Source organism: Pongo abelii, chromosome Y (genome assembly GCF_028885655.2).
Source record: "Pongo abelii isolate AG06213 chromosome Y, NHGRI_mPonAbe1-v2.0_pri, whole genome shotgun sequence".
Classification (NCBI taxonomy): domain Eukaryota; kingdom Metazoa; phylum Chordata; class Mammalia; order Primates; family Hominidae; genus Pongo; species Pongo abelii.
Window position 1 is genome coordinate 50,011,421 of NC_072009.2, and position 23,264 is coordinate 50,034,684.

The 23,264-nt window shown below is 37.2% G+C and overlaps 1 pseudogene; it reads right to left on the minus strand.

The window, feature by feature from the left end:
* Positions 1 to 2,189: 2,189 nt before the first annotated feature.
* On the minus strand, positions 2,190 to 4,274 carry LOC129053494 (glutamate dehydrogenase 1, mitochondrial-like; annotated as a pseudogene).
* Between the last annotated feature and the right edge of the window lie 18,990 nt (positions 4,275 to 23,264).

Genomic DNA, 23,264 nt, shown 5'->3' on the forward strand with positions numbered 1-23,264 from the left:
TTTCTTCAATCATTGACCTTAAGTCTGAGTCCCCGGGGAATGTGAGTTTACACAGTGGAGATCTAGTGGAGGCTTCTGAATCAGTTAATTCATCTCTGGGAGAAACAACTTGAGTTTCTGAAGAAACATGTGCCATCTCAAATAAATATTTCTTTAGATACTCTTCCAGCCTGTATGGTTTTCAAGACTGAAGCTTCAAACGCAGCTTCAGAAGGCTTATGCAGGTAAGGCAATCTAAAGCATCACTCTAGTATATGTCAAGCTGAGTAGCAAAGACATCACAAGAGGACTTTAGTCTCCTAGCAATCAATAAAAATCTGGCCAAAAGTATTTCCTTCCCAGTCTGAGAAATGTAGCCAGTGAAAATAAAACATAGACTGCTCACTTACACATTGTAGGCTGCAAAATCACATCCCTGTAGCAGCATTTAAATAAATAACAAAATAATGTCCTCAATCCCTGAAATAAATGTAATTCTCTCCCTGACACAGACACTCTTACTAGACTGGTGAGAGGAGCATAGGTCCTGGTAATTGCAAAATGAAAAAAAAAAAAAAAAAAAGAGAAAGGAAAAGGAAAACAAAAGTGAACGATTTTAAAACCTCTATGACTTTGGCATGTTGGATTGAAAACTGTTGCGGTGCAAAACCAATGTGGTAAAAAGACATAGCCATAGAGAAAAAAAGTAGGTTACTGGTTATCAGAGGCTGGGAAATAAAAAGAACTCTTTAGTAGATATGGAGTTTCCTGCTGGGCAATAGAAATGTTTAGGAACTAAAGATAGATGATGATTGTACGACATCATAAACATATTAAATTCCATTGAATTGTACACTTAAATGTAATTTTTCATTATGTGAAACTTACCTTGATAAATCAAGGGGAGAACAATTGTGAATAAAACTAACTAATTACATTTCAGAATAAAAAGTTATTTATATGCATATCTCTTCAAAACCTTTTTCAGTCATATCAGAAAAATAAATAATGATTTTATTTGGTATGTCTGTAAATATCTGACAAATGTTAATGATGAAAGAGATTTTAAAAGAAGGTGATTTACTTGTAAGGAGATCCCAAAGAGTAGGAGATGTAAATAAATAATAATAACAATAAAAATAATAACAACAAGAAAGTGTTGTAAGAAAAGTAAGCATGTATGTTTGTCTAAGCAGTAAAATTTTTATTTGGCTCCAAGAACATAATCTCTATGAAAAAAGATTTTGTAAGGAATAATCTTTGTGTCCTGCAAATAATTGTTAACATTATTAAGCAGGATTTGAATTTATAAAGTAATGTTACTATTGAATAAAATAGCAATGCTGCATTAACAGTAAGACTTTTTATATCTTCATGGTTGAAATTTGACATATTAAAATTTGAACTCTTTGACATTGATAAGTGTTGAATACATGTGGAAGAAAGAAATAAAATATTGATATTTCTCATATCGTAGGAGTTAGTTCTCTCATACTGGGAAGAGGTGTCATTGTTAGAAGATTGTCTTTGTCTAACATCCTTTAGGTTTTGGTTTTTTTTTTTTTTGGAAAACGTAGACTTTAAATAACTGCTTTTATCAACAGGTTAATCCATGCAGTTACAAAGTAGTTAGAAATTTCTGAAAGGTGTTATAGTTAAAAAAAAACAAAAAAGCTGATTCTTACACATGTATTATCTAGCACTTCATGGGGACACTACTGTTCAAAAGGCCCTGGCAAAATAACTCCCAAATGAAACACTCAACCCAAGGTTGTTTTCAGCTCTCTGTTAGTGAAGCTGGGTGCAGAATGGAAAGCCTCTAAAAGGAGAGGATACAAAGTCAGGTGAGTAGGGGCAATTGGCAATGCTCAGAGCCTGCCAGACTCCAAACAGGGAGCCAAAGTGGTTTTTTTCTGGGACATTCTACTTGAATTATAGTTTAGTCAACCATAGATCTTCAAAAGAGAACAATTAGTTAACATGATAAAAAGTTTCCTGCATTCTTTGGACTATGTGTCTTAATTATAGTAAGCAAATTCTGATGGTTTTAACGAAAATAGCCTCCAACATTTTGCATGTATGAAGAAAACTTAATTATCCACAGGGCTTTTAATGTTTGCTGGACAACAATACATGAATGATAAGCTATAAATAATACTCATTTATGATATAAAAATACTAGTTTTTTTCATTTATTATTTTTATAGGCATTCACTGTTTGAGTCAAGGTTAGGCTTGTTAAGTGATTAAAGACAATTTTATTACAGCAGCATGTACTTATTCTATTCTAAAATAATAAAATTTGTAAACACAAACAGCTTTTATATTTGTTTGCAACCTGCAAAATTGAGTTATTTTGCTGATATAAAATACTGAGAACTCACTTGAGGACCATGCCACCTTCTGAAAAGGCCACACACCTACTTCTTAAATGTGTTAAAGTTACAGCATATCCCAGACTCATCCAGAGCAAAATAAGTAAGCAACTGACTGCTCTTGACTGTCCCTTCCCCAGCACTAGCACTGATTGCATTGGGAAAAGCCACAGAGCAAGGCTGCACAGCCAGATGGAGGAGGCTTTTTATTTGAAGGCAAAATACCAAAATGGCTCTCTGGTGTAGGGGACTTCTACTTTCACACTCAGCTTGTACATGATCCTCTAACCTTAACTTATTTCTCCTTAATGGGCTGATTTGGACTGACTTGTTGAGAATGGTATCCATTATTAATGAGTAAGGAGAGAAAGGGATTTCTGTGGTTGCATGTAAACTTGTGATAGGTCTGCAGAAGTTACACGTGAAGAAGATAGTGAGGAAGTCAGCCATGATCCATCTATGTGAAGGTCAAACCAGCTTCATTGTATACTTTGAAGACTTTCTCAATGGTATTGACATAGGCAGCTGTTCTCAGGTCCAATCCCAGGTTAAACTTCCTGGCTGTGCACATGATTTGCCTGGCAAAACACTCCATTGTGTATGCCAAGCCAGAGTGCATGATGTCTTTCTCAGATGCACCCGGCGTCCTGTCTTGGAACTCTGCCGTGGGTACAATGAGAATAGTTCCACCATGCTTTCCAAATTGTCTTTCTAAACTCTCTTGAACAGACAAAAGCAAGTGGTAGTTAGAATCCCTTTCATACTTGAAGGTCAAACGGCTACAGCTGACATGATTTAGATTCTTCAGCCACTCAAAGTAAGATACTCTCATTCCTCTAGCATTCAAGTAGAGATCTGGAATAACAATTATGTTTCTCTCCAGGAAGATCTTGTCAGCTTCTGGAGTTGTTTGCCCCTTGGCACCTTCAGCAATGATCTTGGCTTTGACTCTGGATTCATTGGATTTGGTCAACTGATTCTCACAGGCAGCTGGGATCAGTATGTCACAGTTGACCTCCAAGATGCTTCCTTCATACGGCTTTGCCTTGGGGAAGCCCAGAATGGACCCACGTTGCAATTTGAAGTCTTCCACTTCCTTTGGGTAAATACCACCTGGATTCCATATACTCCCTTGAGACTCACCAACAGCAATACATTTAGCACCAAAACCATGTAAATATCTCATAGAGTGTAGGCCCACATTACCAAATCCCTGAAGGACAAATGTTTTATCTCCAAACCCTGGTGTCATTCCTAAAATGCTCATGTAAGAAGCTTCATTGATGATGTTTTCAATCCCACGGAAGACACCATGGCCAGTAGCAGAGATGCGTCCATGGATTCCCCCTTGGCTGATGGGTTTACCAGTAACACGGGCTTGTGCATTAATGTCATAGTGCTCTATGGTACTGGCAAAAGCATCAGCGATCCAGGACATCTCCCGCTCACCTGTGCTCATGTCTGGAGCAGGCACATCAATGCCACGACCAATAAAGCCTTTCTTTGCCAGCTCCTTGTGATCTTTTCCAATTCATTACTAGTATAGTTCTTGGGATTGTTCTTAACAACCCCAAATAGCACATCAACCACTGCACACTTGTATGTCATCAGAGAAGCCAAAGCTTTTACTTCATCTACACTCACATCAGTGCTGTAATGGACACTTCCCTTGCAGGGCTTGCGGTGCTGGCTGTGCTGGGCCGTGTAGCCTTAGATGACCTCCCAGGAGCCGTCGTCGTGCCCGATGCGGAAGGAGAGACTCAGCACATGGTTGCAGGGCTTGATGATCCACAGGATGCCGCGCAGCCTGTTCCCCTTCTGCTCCTCACTCTCCCAGGTCCTCAGGTCCTCCTCCAGCTTGTCTTCCACGATGCTGGCGCCGCGATTGAAGAAGCCCTCCACCATCTTGAAGAAGTTGGGGTAGTCCTAGCGGTCGGCCACCGCCTCGCTGTAGTGGCTCCATTCGGCCAATGCGAGCCCCGACTGCGGGGTGGAGGCGGAGTGTCCCCGGGCCTGGCCCAGCAACGCGGCCGTGTGGGCGGCCGCTGAGCCCAGGGCAGCGGGCCAGGCCAAGGAAAGCAGCAGGGCTTCACCCCAGGTTTTGCGGTTTTTTGTTCTTGTTTAATTCAGATTTTTTTCTACTAATATTATGTAACAAAAATGTTCACATCAGTAAATTCTTTGTGAAGATAAAACCCGTCTCCTACCAGATGCATGTGGTTCCTCAATTTTGACCTTTTTTTAAAATTAAAAAAAGTGCAAAATTAAAATATATATATTTTTAATTTTTTACTTTTCTGGAGAATTTTCATATCGCTCTATCTGAATGGAGTATACGCTTCTTTTGTGATGGGAGGGGATGAATGATTACTGACAGTAGCAAAAGATGGTAGATGAGTGTGGAGAAAAGAGAGCGTTAATGGGAGGATCAGAAGACAAAATCACATTAAATGTAGGACAATCTAAGTCAAATTCTGGCTGAGCATTTTGGGTTGCTAAGATGGGTGACTGTGTAGGGAAGGAGTATGCCTTGTGTTTTCAGGGGGAGATGACTCAGCTAAAGCTGTCTTCTGACTCCAAACTACAAGCCTACCTATAGTCATAAAAAGGCAAGAAAAGAAGCATTTTTACATGAAAAAGGTAAACGTAAAGTAGGCTGTATCCACTTAGCTACGTAAAAGAATCAGGTATCTGTCTGATCTCCTTAGTGGCAGCCTGTGATACGCATGCTCTTGCAGCTTCAGCCTCCCAGTTAGCAGGTTCTCCAGGAAAAGGCCAGTAGGCTCAGATAACTATTCAGTTTCTTTAATTATTTTAATATTTTTTATAGACAGAGTCCTGCTATATTGTTCAGGCCAGCCTCACTTTATAAGCCTGAAGTGATCCACCCACCATGGACTTATAGATTGTTACGGTTACTGGTGTGAGCCACCATATCTTCCTGATTTGTAAAAACTTTTGTAGAGATTGTGTTTCACTATTTTGCCAAACCAGGTTCAAAATTCTTGGCCTCAAGTGATCTTTTTGCCTTGGCCTTCCAAATTATTGGAATTATTATTATGAGCAAGAAAACCTCAGCTAAAATACGTTATTATCTTTTTAATTATTACTTAATATTTTATTTAGAAAAGGTAAAGATTCATACTTAATGATACACTGGAAAAAGGTGCAATACAAAGTTATTGGAGTAGGAACCAATTTTGAAATAATAAACACACACTTAGATTACACAATTTTAAGTTTACGAAGAATTCTCTCACAATTACTGCAAAAATGTTTATTGTATATTTAAAATTTGAAATAATATTTTTATGGTTATGAAAATGTAAAGAAGTATAATAGACAACCAAACCAATTATAAGTTCCCTATGAATAAAATCCAAAGCCATATACCAGTCACTGGCAGGAACACAAATTAGTTTTTTAAAATGTAAAATACAGTGATAATGAGGAATGTAGCAGCAATCTGTGTACTAATCATAGTAATTTATTTTGATTCAGGCAGAAAAATAATTCTGCTCTTTAAATAAAAAGTACCTATACAGTCAGTTGTATTTTCAAGCTGTTTCTTAACATAATTCTTATTAGTTAACACTAGTTTTTACTGACGATCTTACCACTTCACTAACCCACATTTTAAACTAATGCTTGAGTAAAAAATAATAACTGGTGTAATAAATAAATGCTTTTCATATATCCATACATTAAGGGCCACTATTCTAAGGTGCAGATATCTTAAATTTTTTACTTTAAAATAACTAAACCAGAAACGAAACACATTCACATAAATTAAGGCTAATGATTCTATGAAAAAAGCAAACAGAAGACTGAAGAAAAGTATTAAAAACATGTTGATACCTTGTAAAGAATCATAGAAGCCAAGCACACATTATTTTTGTTACTAAGAAGCTAATCTAAAAGCTTAGCACGAGCAGGGTTTAAATAAACACCATTACAAGTAAGCAGTTCTTTCACAAACTGCAAATACTCAATTTTATTGCTTTCACTTAGGATTAAATGTCATTTTTTTTTTTTTTTTACCATACACTTTTCTCGAAGGCTGGTGACATGATGATATGATGTGGTCTTGCAACAGTTAGCCATAATATATGTTTTATCATCTCATCTTCTTCACTAATCATGTCCATTTGTTTATTATTTCAAAACTATGTAAGCATTTTATCCCCTCTTCTGCTGTCTATATGACATGCACTTCAGCATGTGATCAAATACATTCATGTACTCTCCATCAAAACACTAATTTTTAAAATTTCTTTTTTTATCATTACACTTAAAGTTCTAGAGTACATGTGCACAATGTGCAGGTTTGTTACATATGTATATATGTGCCATGTTGGTGTGCTGCACCCATTTACTCGTCATTTACATTAGGTATATCTCTTAATGTTATCCCTCCTTCCTCCCCACTTCCCCCATTCCATGACAGGTCTCATTGTGTGATGTTCCCCATTCTGTGTCCAAGTGTTCTCATTGCTCAATTCCCACCTATGAGTGAGAACATGTGGTGTTTGGTTTTCTGTCCTTGGCTATAGTTTGCTCAGAATGATGGTTTCCAGCTTCATCCATGTCCCTACAAAGGACATGAACTCATCATTTTTTAATGGCTGCATAAGTATGCCATGGTATATATGTGCCATGTTCTTAATCCAGTCTACCATTGATGGACATTTGGGTAGGTTCCAAGTCTTCACTATTGTGAATTGTGCCACAATAAACACACGTGTGCATGTGTCTTTATAGCAGCATGATTTATAATCCTTTGTGTATATACCCAGTAATGGGATGGCTGGGTCAAATGATATTTCCAGTTCTAGACTCTTGAGGAGTCACCACACTGTCTTCCACAATGGTTGAACTAGTTTACAGTCCCACCAACAGTGTAAAAGATTTTCTATTTCTCCACATCCACTCCAACACCTGTTGTTTCCTGACTTTTTAATAATCACCATTCTAATTGGTGTGAGATGGTCTGTCATTGTGGTTTTGATTTGCATTTCTCTGATGGCCAGTGATAATGAGCATTTTTCGATGTGTCTTCTTGCTGCCTAAACGTTTTCTTTTGAGAAGCATCTGTTTATATCCTTTGCCCACTTTTTGATGGGGTTGTTTGATTTTTTCTTGTAAATTTGTTTAATTTCTTTGTATATTCTGTATATTAGCCCTCTGTCAGATGGGTAGATTGCAAAAATTTTCTTCCATTCTACAGGTTGCCTGTTCACTCTGATGGTAATTTCTTTGTCTGTGCAGAAGCTCTTTAGTTTAATCAGAACCCATATGTCAATTTTGGCATTTGTTTCCACTGCTTTTGGTGTCTTAGACATGAAGTCCTTGTCCATGCCTATGTCTTGTATTGCCTAGGTTTTCTTCTAGGGTTTTTATGGGTTAGGTCTAACATTTAAGTATTTTCAGAGACTACTATAAACACCTCTACACCAATGAACTAGAAAATCTAGAAGAAATGGATAAATTCCTTGACACATACACACTCCCAAAACTAAACCAGGAAGAAGTTGAATTCCTGAATAGACCAATAACAGGCTCTGAAATTGAAGTAGCAGTTAATAGCCTATCAACCAAAAAAAGTCCAGGACCAGATGGATTCATAGCTGAATTCTACCAGAGGCACAAAGAGGAGCTGGTACCATTCCTTCTGAAACTATTCCAATCAATAGAAAAAGAGAGAATCCTCCCCAACTCATTTTATGAAGCCAGCACTATCCTGATACCAAATCCTAGCAGAGACATATGTACAAAAAAGAGAATTTCAGACCAATATCCCTGATGAATAGCGATGCAAAAATCCTGAATAAAATACTAGCAAACTGAATCCAGCAGCATATCAAAAAGCTTACCCACCATGATCAAGTGGGCTTCATCCCTGGGATGCAAAGCTGGTTCAATACACGCAAATCAATAAATGCAAACCATCATATAAACAGAACCAAAGACAAAAACCACATGATTATCTCAATAGATGCCGAAAAGGCCTTCGATAAAATTTCTCATCATCATCAATTTTAAATCCTGTTAAATCTTCATCATCAAATTTATACCAGGAATCTCAGTCATCATCCTACCATTTTTTGAATAATATAAGAATATTTATGCCCACTGCTTGCTTGACCACAGAATACAGGCACACTTAAAAGTCTGCATTTTGTGATCTTTGTAGTTTTATTTTCAGGTTACTCTTTCTGTTAAATCAACTGATTTTCTGATTGGACAGTATTCTCTTCCAGCTTTGCAACGCCTGCTTCTGTGTAAGGTCGCGTATCCAACTCCCAAGGAAATTCAAAATAATCACTGAATGTAAATGCACATTTTTATTCATACTCAAATCCTTTCTGTTGGCCAAAAAAAAAAAAGAAAAAAAAATTATTTAAATAGCAAGTGCTTAATTATGTTAACATACCATAGACAGACAACATGTAAAATGTTCACATTCCCTGAGCAAATATTAAAACAATTTAATAATAATATTAGGGCTTATAATCTTTTAAATTTATTTATAAAAGTATAAGTAAATAATAATTAACATCATTAGGGTGATTATGCCATCGCTAACTTGAGCAATATTTTCTTACCAAAGCTTAAAATATTTACATATAGCAATCCTTTGATAGTTATAGGGGATTGGCTCCAGAAGCCTCTTAAATACTATAATTTGTGTCTGCTCAAGCTTCTGATTTACAATGATGGAGTATGTAAGTATAATTCACATCCTTCCTCTTGTGTAGTTTACTTTTTCCCTACATAAATATTTAATAAAATGTAAATGCTCCATAGGCAGATAATATACTCTAACAGCTTTAAATTTGTTACATTTTACAGTCGTATTGATTTGTTTTTGTTTTTGTTTTCAAACATCTTAATATACGTTTGCAGAAATCCGGTTGCAGAACCTGTGTATGTAAAAGTCTCTTATTTGTTGTAAATCAGAAAACATTACTGACACAGACACTGATGGCTATGTGCTCTGAGATAAATAACTTATGAGGAATAAGATAGTTTGTTCTCCTAGAATTCAGAGTTCTCTTGTGAGTATAATGTATTTTTACAGATTTCATGATATAATTTATGTGACATATTTGGAATTATTACCGCACAACAAATATGGCTGTTAAACTGGTTGTGGATGGAATGAGAACATACACAGGAACTCCAAATGTCATAATTTCCTTGTAGCTACAGAGAAAAATAACGTTATCTTACACATATCTATCATGTTTCTATATGTTTTTCTCTACACCTGAGGTTATTGATACAAAAAGAAACAATATCCAGTTTATGCACTGATGAAGTTCGTCGCATAGAAAAATTAGCTAGGCAGACATGCACGCCACAGTGAAGTGCTAAGAAAACATAAAGCACAAGCAACCAAGAGCAAAGATGGAGACTTTATTAGAATTTTATATTCTGTCTGCCTCATTCACTTTTTGTCAGTATAATTATCCATCTTTATCTGTTTTAAATTCAACACCCTAGAGGTAAAACCAACTACAATACCAGGACTTGAATTTTACATTTTTGTTGTTGTTGTTTGTTAGTGGCTGTTAATCAAGTGTTAGTGAACATCCCATATGGAGATTCTAATAAAAGAAACACTGCCAAGGTTGCAATGACTGCATGGTGTGATCTATCAGATCTAGAAAGGCAGAGGAAAGTTTGTGTTTTAATCTCCATTGATGATAAGTGCTGAGATGCTATTTGAAAACCAAACAATTTCTGATCACTGAGGAAGATAAACAGAAATTTAAGAATTATTTACTACAGTTAAAATATTCTAATTTATTTAGTTTCTGTCAATATCTATGCAAAAAAGTAAAGGAAGGATAAATTACTTGAGTACAAACATTTCCAAAATTAAAGTATTCTGGGTTCACTTACTTCACAGCTGTATCTTAAATATGCAAACTGCCACTAAAACCTAACATTTTTTTCGGCTTTATTTCGAACCAGATGCTTTTTATTTTCAACCAGATGCTTTTATACTCTTAGCAGCCTGATTTTAATAGTTATATCATGTTGCTAATGGGTCCATGTAGCATTATCTCAAAAACAATATTTTTCCTTAGCAGAAAAACCTTAATTTGAGAAAAATATTCAGAGAATCCTAAAAATAAGTACAGCTTATATGACACAGACAGAACAACAGTAAAAAAAAAAAAAAAAAAGAAAAATGCCTACTTTAAAAAACAAAATGTGAATATAATTATTAAAAATTAAAGGCCCGGCATGGTGGCTCATACCTGTAATCCCAGTGCTTTGGGAGGCTGAGATGGGTGGATCAAGAGGTCAGGAGACCACCCTGGATAACAGTGAAACCCCATCCCTACTAAAAATAGAAAAAGAAAATAGCCGGGTTTGATGGTGGGCTCCTGTAGTCCCAGCTACTTGGGAAGCTGAGGCAGGAAAATGGCGTGAAGCCAGGAGGCAAGGCTTGCAGTGAGCTGAGATTGCATCATTGCACTCCAGCCTGGGTGAGAGAACGAGACTTCGTCTCAAAAAAAAAAAAAAACTTCTCATTATTCGAAGGCTGAATTTCATTTACCAGGTCATAGAAATGTGACTACATCTAGCATGGTTTGAAAACAAACAAACAAAAGTGGTAATTATTATTAACTAAAATTTCAGGGGAGGAGCCAAGATGGCCTAATAGGAAGAGCTCCGGTCTACAGCTCCCAGAGTGACTGACGCAGAAGATGGGTGATTTCTGCATTTCCATCTGAGGTACCCTGTTCATCTCACTAGGGAGTGCCAGACAGTGGGCACAGGTCAGTGGGTGATCACACCGTGCATGAGCCAAAGAAGGGTGAGGCATTACCTCACTCAGGAAGCACAAGGGTTCAGGGAGTGCCCTCTCCAGGGGTGACAGAAACCACCTGGAAAATCGGGCCACTCCCACCCAAATACTGTGCTTTTCCGATGGGCTTAGGAAATGGTGCACCAGGAGATTATAGCCTGCCCCTGGCTCAGAGGGTCCGACGCCCACGGAGTCTCGCTGATTGCTAGCACAGCAGTCTGAGATAAAACAGCAAGGCGGCAGCAAGGCTGGGGGAGGGGTGACAGCCATTGCCCAGGCTCGCTTAGGTAAACAAAGCAGCCCGGAAACTTGAACTGGGTGGAGCCCACCACAGCTCAAGGAGGCCTGCCTGCCTCTGTAGGCTCCAAGTCTTGGGACAGGGCACAGACAAAGAAAAAGACAGCAGTAACCACTGCAGACTTACATGTCCTTGTCTGACCACATTGAGGAGAGCAGTGGTTCTCCCAGCACACAGCTGGAGATCTGAGAACGGGCAGACTGCCTCCTCAAGTGGGTTCCTGACCCCTGACCCCTGAGCAGCCTAACTGGGAGGCACCCCGCAGCAGGGGCAGACTGACACCTCACACAGCCGGCTGGGTACTCCAACAAACCTGCAGCTGAGGGTCCTGTCTGTTAGAAGGAAAACTAACGGAAAGGACACCCACACCAAAAACCCATCTGTACATCACCATCATCAAAGACCAAAAGTAGGTAAAACCACAAAGATGGGGAAAAAACAGAGCAGAAAAACCGGAAACTCTAAAAAGCGGAGTGCCTCTCCTCCTCCAAAGGAACGCAGTTCCTCACCAGCAATGGAACAAAGCTGGACGGAGAATGACTTTGATGAGCTCAGAGAAGAAGGCTTCAGACGATCAAATTACTCTGAGCTATGGGAGGATATTCAAACCAAAGGCAAAGAAGTTGAAAACTTTGAAAAAAATTTAGAAGAATGTATAGCTAGAATTACCAATACAGAGAAGTGCTTAAAGGAGCTGATGAAGCTGAAAACCCAGGCTCGAGAACTAAGTGAGGAATGGAGAAGCCACAGGAGCCAATGCGATCAAATGGAAGAAAAGGTATCAGCCATGGAAGAGGAAATGAATGAAATGAAGTGAGAAGGGAAGTTTAGAGAAAAAGGAATAAAAAGAAAAGAGCAAAGCCTCCAAGAAATGTGGGACTATGTGAAAAGACCAAATCTACGTCTGATTGGTGTACCTGAAAGTGACAGGGAGAATGGAACCAAATTGGAAAACACTCTGCAGGATATTATCCAGGAGAACTTCCCCAATCTAGCAAGGCAGGCCAACATTCAGATTCAGGAAACACAGAGAACACCACAAAGATACTCCTCGAGAAGATCAACTCCAAGACACATAACAGTCAGATTCACCAAAGTTGAAATGAAGGAAAAAATGACAAGGGCAGCCAGAGAGAAAGGTCGGGTTACCTTCAAAGGGAAGCCCATCAGACTAACAGCGGATCTCTTGGCAAAAACCCTACAAGCCAGAAGAGAGTGGGGTCCAATATTCCACATTCTTAAACAAAAGAATTTTCAACCCAGAATTTCATATCCAGCCAAAATAAGCATCATAAGTGAAGGAGAAATAAAATCCTTTACAGACAAGCAAATGTTGAGAGATTTTGTCGCCAGCAGGCCTGCCCTAAAAGAGCTCCTGAAGGAAGCACTACACATGGAAAGGCACAATCAGTACCAGCCACTGCAAAATCATGCCAAAATGTAAAGACCGTCAAGACTAGGAAGAGACTGCATCAACTAACGAGCAAAATAACCAGCTAACATCATAATGACCGGATCAAATTCACACAAAACCATATTAACTTTCAATGTAAATGGACTAAATTCTCCAATTAAAAGACACAGACTGGCAAATTGGATAAAGACTCAAGACCATCAGTGTGCTGTATTCAGGAAACTCATCTCATGTGCAGAGACACACATAGGCTCAAAATAAAAGGATGGAGGAAGATCTACCAAGCAAATGGAAAACAAAAAAAGGCAGGGGTTGCAATCCTAGTCTCTGAAAAAACAGAATTTAAACCAAAAAAAGATCAAAAGAGACAAAGAAGGCCATTACATAATGGTAAAGGGATCAATTCAACAAGAAGAGCTAACTATCCTAAATATATATGCACCAAATACAGGAGCACCCAGATTCATAAAGCAAGTCCTGAGTGGCCTACAAAGAGACTTGGACTCCCACACTTTAATAATGGGAGACTTTAACACCCCACTGTCAACATTAGACAGATCAACAAGAAAGAAAGTCAACAAGGATACCCAGGAATTGAACTCAGCTCTGCACCAAGCGGACCTAATAGACATCTACAGAACTCTCCACCCCAAATCAACAGAATATACATTTTTTTCAACACCACACCACACATATTCCAAAATTGATCACATAGTTGGAAGTGAAGCTGTCCTCAGTAAATGTAAAAGAACAGAAATTATAACAAACTATCTCTCAGATCACAGTGCAATCAAGCTAGAACTCAGGATTAAGAATCTCACTTGAAAACACTCAACTAAATGGAAACTGAACAACCTGCTCCTGAATGACTACTGGGTACATAACGAAATGAAGGCAGAAATAAAGATGTTCTGTGAAAGCAATGAGAACCAAGACACAACATACCAGAATCTCTGGGATGCATTCAAAGCAGTGTGTAGAGGGAAATTTATAGCACTAAATGCCCATAAGAGAAAGCAGGAAAGATCCAAAATTGACACCCTAACATCACAATTAAAAGAACTAGAAAAGCAAGAGCAAACACATTCAAAAGCTGGCAGAAGGCAAGAAATAACTAAAATCAGAGCAGAACTGAAGGAAATAGAGACACAAAAAACCCTTCAAAAAATTAATGAATTCAGGAGCTGGTTTTTTGAAAGGAGCAACAAAATTGATAGACCACTAGCAAGATTAATAAAGAAAAAAAGAGAGAAGAATCAAATAGATGTAATAAAAAATGATAAAGGGGATATCACCACTGATCCCACAGAAATACAAACTACCATCAGAGAATACCACAAACACCGCCATGCAGATAATCTAGAAGAAATGGATAAATTCCTCAACACCTACAACATCCCAAGACTAATCCAGGAAGAAGTTGAATCCCTGAATAGACCAATAACAGGAGCTGAAATTGTGGCAATAGTCAGTAGGTTACCAACCAAAAAAAGTCCAGGACCAGATGGGTTCACAGCCGAATTCTACCGGAGGTTCAAGGAGGAACTGGTACCATTCCTTCTGAAACTATTCCAATCAATAGAAAAAGAGGGAATCCTCCTTAACTCATTTTATGAGGCCAGCATCATCCTGATACCAAAGCCGGGCAGAGACACAACCAAAAAAGAGAATTTTAGACCAATATCCTTGATGAACATTGATGCAAAAATCCTCAATAAAATACTAGCAAACAGAATCCAGCAGCACATCAAAAAGCTTATCCACCATGATCAAGTGGGCTTCATCCCTGGGATGCAAGGCTGGTTCAATATATGCAAATCAATAAATGTAATCCAGCATATACACAGAACCAAAGACAAAAACCACAGGATTATCTCAATAGATGCAGAAAAGACCTTTGACAAAATTCAACAACCCTTCATGCTAAAAACTCTCAATAAATTAGGTATTGATGGGACGTAACTCAAAATAATAAGAGCTATCTATGACAAACCCGCAGCCAATATCATACTGAATGGGCAAAAACTGGAAGCGTTCCGTTTCAAAACTGGCACAAGACAGCGTTGCCCTCTCTCACCAGTTCTATTCAACATAGTGTTGGAAGTTCTGGCAAAGGTTATTAGGCAGGAGAAGGAAAGAAAGGGTATTCGATTAGGAAATGAGGAAGTCAAATAGTCCCTGTTTGCAGGCGACGTGATCGTATATCTAGAAAACCCCATCATCTCAGCCCAAAATCCCAAGCTGATAAGCAACTTCTGCAAAGTCTCAGGATACAAAATCAGTGTACAAAAATCACAAGCATTCTTATACACCAACAGCAGACAAACAGAGAGCCAAATCATGAGTGAACTCCCATTCACAACTGCTTCAAAGGGAATAAAATACCTACGAATCCAACTTACAAGGGATGTGAAGGACCTCTTCAAGGAGAACTACAAACCACTGCTCAAGGAAATAAAAGAGGATACAAACAAATGGAAGAACATTCCATGCTCATGGGTAGGAAGAATCAATATTGTGAAAATGGCCATTCTGCCCAAGGTAGTTTACAGATTCAATGCCATCCCCATCAAGCTACCAATGAATTTCTTCACAGAATTGGAAAAAACTACTTTAAAGTTCATATGGAACCAAAAAAGAGCCTGCATTGCCAAGTCAATCCTAAGCCAAAAGAACTAAGCTGGAGGCATCACACTACCCGACTTCAAACTATACTACAAGGCTACAGTAACCAAAACAGCATGGTACTGGTACCAAAACAGAGATATAGATCAATGGAACAGAACAGAGCCATCAGAAATAGTGCCACATATCTACAACTATCTGATCTTTGACAAACCTGAGAAAAACAAGAAAAGGGGAAATGATTCCCTATTTAAAAAATGGTGCCAGGAAAACTGTCTAGCCATATGCAGAAAGCTGAAACTGGATCCCTTCCTTACACTTTATACATAAATCAATTCAAGATGGATTAAAGACTTAAATGTGAAACCCAAAACCATAAAAACCCTAGAAGAAAACCTAGGTATTACCTTTCAGGACATAGGCATGGGCAAGGACTTCATGTCTAAAACACCAAAAGCAATGGCAGCAAAAGCCAAAATTGACAATTGGGATCTAATTAAACTCAAGAGCTTCTGCACAGCAAAAGAAACTACCATTAGAGTGAACAGGCAACCTACAAAATGGGAGAAAATTTTTGCAGCCTACTCATCTTACAAAGGGCTAATATCCAGAATCTACAATGAACTCCAACAAATTTACAAGAAAAAAACAAACAACCCCATCAAAAAATGGGCAAAGGAGGTGAACAGACACTTCCCAAAAGAAGACATTTATGCAGCCAAAAGACACATGAAAAAATGTTCACCATCACTGGCCATCAGAGAAATGCAAATCAAAACCACAATGAGATACCATCTCACACCAGTTAGAATGGCAATCATTAGAAAGTCAGGAAACAACAGGTGCTGGAGAGGATTTGGAGAAATAGGAACACTTTTACACTGTTGGTGGGACTGTAAACTAGTTCAACCCTTGTGGAAGTCAGTGTGGCGATTCCTCAGGGATCTAGAACTAGAAATTCCATTTGACCCAGCCATCCCATTACTGGGTATATACCCAAGGACTATAAATCATGCTGCTATAAAAACACATGCACACGTATGTTTATGGCGGCATTATTCACAATAGCAAAGACTTGGAACCAACCCAAATGTCCAACAATGATAGACTGGATTAAGAAAATGTGGCACATATACACCATGGATTACTATGCAGCCATAAAAAAGGATGAGTTCATGTCCTTTGTAGGGTCATGGATGAAATTGGAAATCATCATTCTCAGTAAACTATCGCAAGAACAAAAAACCAAACACTGCATATTCTCACTCATAGGTGGGAATTGAACAATGAGAACACATGGACACAGGAAGGGGAACATCACACTCTCGGGACATTTGTGGGGTGGGGGGAGGGGGGAGAGATAGCATTGGGAGGTATACCTAATGCTAGATGACGAGTTAGTGGGTGCAGCGCACCAGCATGGCACATGTATACATATGTAACTAACCTGCACATTGTTCACATGTACCATGAAACCTAAAGTATAATAATAATAAAATTTTTAAAAAATTCAAATTACTAGATAGTGAGCACAATAAATATGCCAATCATAGTATCTCACATATTCTAGCCATACCATCAAATTGCAGTCCTGATAAAAATCTCATGAAAGTACACTAATCTCAGGAAGAACAACAGTGTCTACTATCAGAATACTAAAAAACAATAATTAAAAGATACATTACAATTTTTTTCTCATCTTTGAACAATCAACATCTTTATCACTGCCTTTTCAATTGTAGAAAAACTGTTTCTGATGACTAGGATTATGTATAGTTTCTGGATCACAGAATTTATGTGAAAAGTAGCAGCAGCTTCTCTGAGTTCCACCAATCTTTTTGGTGGGCAGGATCCAACAGGGGGCAGATAGTCCTACTCTTTGAGTGCTTCACAAGCTATGAAAAAATAACACTTTTGCAACAAAAATAATGATTTTACCCATTGTTCTCTTAATTGGGTTGTGAAATTTATTCTGTAAGGTTAACACAGGCATTTTGAAAGAGTACTTTAAACTTTTATATCAGCAATGTGAGCCACTATAAAGACGATTAAATACAGAATTTTTAAGTCCACACTTTTTAATGGCATTGCTTTTGTAATAATTTTATTAGAAAGAGTCATACACGATGATATAATATTAAATTCTCATGTGTTAAACAGAGACTTAGCATTAATCATTATGACTTTACATATTAAAAAACTTTTGCACTTAAAATAAATCTATCCAATACACTTTCATCAGAACTTTATATAAGTAGAACATTAGGGTTTTCTCAGTTTTAATTGAACACTTCATTTAAATTATTGTTCCAACTCATAAAAACTATAACATTCACATAATTATCACTTTCTTCCTCAGCTAATAGTGATAATTGCTTTATATACGTTCACAGTTGTATTGTGAGAAGAATACAATTTGATGGTGTCTTTAAAATACCTGTGAAAATTTTAAATGCTACTTTTTGTAAAACTGAATACAGCTTACACATCACTCTGTCTTAGAGGTGGATGGCATAAATTAGAGCACATTGAACTGCAAGTTATGTAGCTACAAAAGAAAATTAAACAGATCTTCATGTATTGACAGGTGTGTGACTAAGTACAAAACAAAGTTTACCATAATGTATAGTGCATATGCTGATTTCTGTAAAAAAAAAAAAAATAGGTAAGGGTTTGGAGAAGTGCATATACCTAAAAGAAAATCTCTGGACCAGAAATATATTATTGGTGACAAGTTCATAGTTTTTACTGCATGTCCTCTTATATATTTGAAAATATATACTAATCACAAGAAAACAGTGGCTAAATAGTTTAACAAAAATAGTGTTTGGTTAAATTTATATTTACTATTCCAATACAATAGTAAAACAAAATAACAAAAAAAAAGTGCTTTCAAAAAGGAAATTCTTCTGTCTACATAGATCCTACAGAACACATAAAGATCTGAACTTTCAATAAGTGAGTTTAGCTAGAAACTCCTACAATGTACTAAAAAATATACTCATACAGAAGAAACATAAACAAATATAATTTCATATTTCCAATTAAATATCTGTACAGAATGCTGTTGTTAATTATATTCTTAACCGTCAGGTTTCTCTTCAAATTAATGAAATTTCCTGTTCGTACTTTTTAACTTACTTACATTGACTCCCACTCTGAGTTTCAGTTTTGTGTAAGATTTCAACATTGCCACCCATTTTGCTTAACTAATATGGACATTTAAAAGTAACAAAATGCACTCAAATGTTCTCTTCTCACATTATGATTTTTTAAAAAGATACCTCTCAGAATATAATTAAAATACATTAAGCAACTTTAACGTTTCGGTTGTGAAAATCTTTTAAATGAATATATTTTAATATAAAATTTTGTAGCATTAAATTAGATTTCTTTTACTCTAAAGGATTAATATTTTTTTTTCACATATGACTAAATAAGACCAACTGTGGTAAAGTACCAAAACCAACTATAGGAGAGAAGTTAAGAAATACATGCTTGTTAAAAAATTAATGTTCTCTTACTTAAATGGTTTTAATTATATACCTGGTGACTACAAAATGGTAAACTAGTTAACCCAAAACAGAGGAAACCCTGAGTTAATTTTTCTAAATGAAACAATAGAATTTTAAACAAAAGTATGATTAATGAACAAAACTGCTTTATAATTTAAAATACTCACAGTTTTTACTTTGTCTATGTAAAATGTTTCAGTCAAACAGTCTAGCATCACTGTGAGATTTTTTACACAGCCAATAGCTGGTGCTGCAGGTAGCTCAAAACCAGGGTTGATGGTAATGGGTGACTTACGGACTGGAACAACCTTCTTGGTTAACAGTTCTTTGCTTCTCATATATTGCAGTTGAACTCTAGGTGCAGGGAAAATGAAAAAAATTAATTTCTAGTATGTTAGAAAAAAATAATCACATATTATTGGTAGAAAATATAGCTTATAAAAACTTTCTTTTCAAAGACAATACCTTTAAGTTTATTTCACCTAATTGAACATCTCAATGTATCTTGAAGCAATTTTGAGTTTTCTTACAAAAGAAAATCCTGAGGAAAATAACCTGAGTACAATGAACTAATGTAATTAATTATCCAAATTAGTTTTTTAAAGAAATTTCTACAACCTCATAACTTTACACACAGCCAAAAAAAAAATCATGCTAAATATACTTACTATTTTAATTACATATTAATAAAAATAAATTCATTTTCACTTACAAGAAAATACATTAAAATTATACCATTTTATTTATGAGACATATAAAGAAACACATCAAAAAGATAATATGGAAAATAAGGTTTTGCAAGACAGATTTTTTTTGAATTAGAAATTCAGTCAGAGGCCAGGTGTGGTGATTCACACATGTAATTCCTATACTTTTGGAGGCCAAGACAGGCAGGGTACTTGAGCTCTGGAGCTTGAGACAAGCATGGCCAATATGGTAAAAATCCATCAGGTGTGGTGGTGTGCATCTGTATTCTCAGCTATTCAAGAAGCTGATGAAGAATAAACACTTGAAGCTGGGAGGCAGGGGGTTGCAGTGGGCTAAGATTGCAGCACTGCACTCCAGCCAAAGAGACAGTGTGAGATTTCTTTCTAAAAAGAAAAGAAAAGAAATTCAATCAGCTAAAAATTGAGATATGCTACTTATTTGCTTTTCAATGAAGTTTGTGACAATGCTGATTTGTAATTACAAAATGTTTTAAATAAAGTTTGGCACACATTTCAAAGCTACTGTAACCTCACATCCAGAAAAAAAAAATTATTTGTGTTTAATTAATTTAGTATTGTTTTATATTAAGTTCCATGGTACATGCAGGACACCCTGGTATATTTCACAAATGACAGAATGTTAGAATAGCAGCAAGTTAGAGAAAATTTCAGGATGTTAGAATAGCCAAAAATTAGAGAAAAATGAGATCTCATATAAAATTTCTGCACTTTTTTTTTTAAGACAGTGGTTTGCTCTTTTCATACAGGCTGGACTGCAATGGTGTGATCTCAGCTCACTGCAACCTCCACCTCCCAGATTTAAGCGACTTTCCTGCCTCAGCCTCCCAAGTAGATGGGATTACAGCTGTCCACCACCATGCCCAGCTGATTTTTCTATGTGTGTATGTTTGTAATTTTAGTGAAGACGAGGTTTCACCCTATTGACCAGGCTGGTCTACAACTCTTAAACTCAGATGATCCTCCAGCCTCAGTCATCAAATGTACTTGGACTACAGGTGTGAAGCACCACCCCCCGGCCTCTGCAAAATTTGAAAATGTGGTTTTTAATTTCTTCTTCAGAACTCTCTAGAATAGTAAATGTCAACAATTTATATTCCATGAGACAAAAACATATTAGGGTATTTCAACCACAGAAAATGGATGTTACTATTGAATTTAGCAGAAAACGTCAGACATGCTGCTCATCATATTATAATCCTGAGCAAAAGTGACTCTCAATCAGAAATTATATAAGTACAAAACATCAAAGTCCAGGAATTAGAAATACTCTTTCATAAGTAAGCTTCATAATCTACTAGGAGAATGCTAATCTGGTTTTCAATGTCATGCTGGGCACCGTGGATGGTGCCTGTAATTTCAGCTCCACAGGAGGCAGAGGCAGGAGGTACAGTGAGCTGAGAAAATGCCATTGCACTCCAGCTTGGATGACAAAACTGAAACTCTGTTTTAAAAAAAATGCAGTGTACATAAGATGGATCAGGTGATTCAACGCAAATAATCTTTCAAATTTGATTTTGTAAAAATTTTGAAATATAATCATTTGCAAAAGACGTTAAAAGATACCAAAATGTAGGACACTGAATAGTCATTATATCAAGAACCAAAAGAAGTAAGTCATTTAAAAATAACCAGCTATGCTTTTTTTGCTATGGGATTTTAGGGGCATCAATTTGCCAGATGAAAACCTCTGTGGCCTGTGGTGCCTTTCCCTGAGCTTTAATCAGACCTGCTAAGTTGTTCTACACACACTATCTGACATGCTGCACTCATCTGGCATTAACAGCCAGGATTTATCACCTGCCAAGGGCAAACATGGATTAGTGGTGAGGGGTGTATGAGCAAGTATGGGCTCCAGCTGCTAAACAAGGTCAGTCATGCCAGCTGTATCAGGCCAGGAAGTTTTAGTTGCCAACAGAACTGCTAGATCATTGAAAAGCTGCAGCTGGACCAGTCCTACTGCAAGCAGCTTCCACAGCTGATACTGGGGAATGTACTGAAACCCAGAAGCTTGGAGATGCTGGAAAACGCAAAGCCACAAAGGGTGTGACAGCCCACCCTGGCTTTGAGAGCTCCTAGGTCTGTGCACACTGAAGGGCCACAGCTGTTGTTTTATTTTTGTCTTACCATAATGTGATAAGACAGGGGAAACTTTTATCCCTGTTTGAGTTCCAGGTCATTCAGCCCTGCCATTCAGATAATCTCAAATTATGTTTCTGCATCCAGGAAGAATGAGATTCATACTGCCATCAGCCTTTTCACCTGTTTCTGCAGAGATAATCACCATGCTGATTAGGCAACAGTGATGGCCTCTCCTAGAAGATGCTTGAGCTTTCATTCTACTCAACAGCTAGAATTCTCTAACCCTGGCTATAATCCTTGAAATCTCGGTTTCCATTTGGCTTGGTTATTGTAAAATCTCAGCAACTTTTATGTCATAAGAAACATTTAATATTAGTCTTATGACAATCATTATGCCCAGTCTGTATGCATAATGAAGTGCACAAATGCACATATACAAATCTGTATTCTGTATGACTTCCAGTTGTATTCAAGATTAGTTCTATCCCAAAAGCCATTGAGTGTTGTCCGTGGTATCCCAAAAATAGTGTGCCTAGGGTTTTATTTTCCTATATTAGTGTTTTACAGAAATATTTTAAAGTAACGTAAAAGAAAGGGGGAGAAAAAATGAAATAGTTTACTTTTTTTTTTTCGGAGATGGAGTCTTGCTCTGTCACCCAGGCTGGAGTGCAGTGGCACCACCTCAGCTTACCACAAGCTCCACCTCCTGGGTCCACGCCATTCTCCTGCCTCAGCCTCCTGAGTACCTGGGACTACAGGCCCCCCTCACCATGCCCAGCTAATTTTATTTTTTATTTTTTTATTTTTAGTAGATACAAGGTTTCACCATGTTAGCCAGGATGATCTTGATGTCCTGACCTTGTGATCGGCCCACCTTGGCCTCCCAAAGTACTGGGATTATAGCCACTGCACCTAGCCTATAGTTTACTTTCTAATCATTGATTAACTGAACTGACTTCACTTTACTAATACTTACCCTAACTTGAATCAACTGAACTTTAAAAGAGCTTCTTAAAATCCTTCTGATTTACAGAAACCAAAGATTGAGTTAAGTAACGTTGAAAATATAAAATCAATATTTTTTAAAAGTATGCTTCTTTTTTTTTTTTCACAATTTTCTGGAGAGATGGTTCAATACCGTTAATTTCTCAAAGGTGCTGAGACTGGATTTTAAGGTATTCAACAGCATTTCTAGCCTCTTGGCACTAGATGCTAGTAACAACCTTACCACTTCCACTTCCAGTCATTAACTTGGCTTAAAGTGAAACTAAAGTAAAATATACTGACCTATGGAAACCCTAGATAATCACAATGACTGTGTGTTACCCCTATAATCTCATTGTCTACAGTCATTTTCCTTCCACAGTCTGCTCCATGCACAGTGACCTGGTTGTTTTTCAAACAATTTATTCAGGCTTCTGTCAGAG